This window comes from Limulus polyphemus, unplaced genomic scaffold (genome assembly GCF_000517525.1).
Source record: "Limulus polyphemus unplaced genomic scaffold, Limulus_polyphemus-2.1.2 Scaffold13598, whole genome shotgun sequence".
Lineage (NCBI taxonomy): Eukaryota > Metazoa > Arthropoda > Merostomata > Xiphosura > Limulidae > Limulus > Limulus polyphemus.
The window spans coordinates 4,153-5,518 of record NW_013679208.1 but is presented as its reverse complement, the minus strand read 5'-3'; the positions used below and the strand labels follow the sequence as shown (position 1 = coordinate 5,518).

At 32.9% G+C, this 1,366-nt stretch overlaps 1 non-coding gene across 1 annotated transcript; it reads left to right on the top strand.

Annotated features, from left to right (window-relative positions):
- Positions 1-253: 253 nt before the first annotated feature.
- Trnak-uuu lies at positions 254-326 on the top strand. The gene has a single exon. It is a non-coding gene; the product is annotated as a tRNA-Lys (tRNA).
- Positions 327-1,366: the final 1,040 nt, after the last annotated feature.

Below are 1,366 nucleotides of genomic sequence, written 5' to 3'. Positions count from 1 at the left end.
AACTAGGTACACGATTTTGAAGATTAATATCGCCGATAATGACGACTCTAGGAGGCTCTTAGATAGAAATTTGTGTGAAAAATAAATTATTATCTTTGAGAATAACATGTACTCTTTGTTATAAATTATAGTACACGTAAAAAGTTACATTGTGTTCACGAAGTATGTGAACTTTCACAATTAACACCATAAAATGTGTTCCGAACTATAAAGTATTAAAAAGAGAAAACTAAAAGGAATATCCTAACAACAGGCCCGGATAGCTCAGTTGGTAGAGCGTTAGGCTTTTAACCTAACGGTCCAGGGTTGGAGTCCCTGTTCGGGCGAGTGGAATGTTTTGAAACATTTATTTATTTAGCACAACCATAAAACAACTACGCGGACATTTGCAGCTTTAATTTGCTGTTGGCTCGAAACGTTCATTTTGTCTTAATAAATACTTTATAAAAAATCTTCTGTTTATGTGTGTAGCTGCATATAAAAGTTGTGGATTTTGGTCTTTCCATATTCATTGTTCATTTCTTATAATATTTGTATTTATACTCTGAAAACCCTATAATCGTTCCGAACTATAAAGTATTAACATGAACACATCAGAAAATAATGCAGTAAATCATCAGTTATGTATGATATTTTCAACCATAATAGCTAAACTATTATTAAGAAAAGAGAATTCTATTTTGTTTTTTGCCTGGGACACTATGTTTATAAAATACTAGGGTTTTTCTGATTCACCTGATTTAAATTTCTATCTCTCTCTCAATATATATAGACATCAGTTTTCAATGACAAATGAGTGGAAATTCATCAAAAATATTCACTCCTGTTGATGTGTCGACCATAGTCGTAGAGTGCTTCTTAAGTATTCGGTCCTTTATTAGCAACTAGGCTTAATGACAGCTTAAATTTGCCCATGAGCCTGTACATATATGGAAAGATCTCATATTTACGTACATTTAGAAGCCATTAAATCACACGATTATCTTGTTTTGAATCTAATCCAACACATGAAAGAGGTAATATTTTGTACTTACATTATTCTTCAACTAAATAAACAATAAAACTACAATTACAGTATATAGATAGAGTAGTACGTATACATTCAATGAATCAGTTTCAATGACCAACTTTTGCTAGATAGGGACTCGCCGAATCATTTATCAAAAAAGGAAAATGGGTGGGACCCAGAGTCAGTAACAAGAATTGGCTCCGATATCATTTATTCAATATCTGCATACATAAGGCATGCTCTTAATTAGACGGCGGACAACGTTGTGGAGGATCTTGTCTCGTTCGGACCATAAACAACTTGGTCATTGAAACGTAAGCTAGAGAAGAAAGCATGGTTGACTTTACTTCCATTATT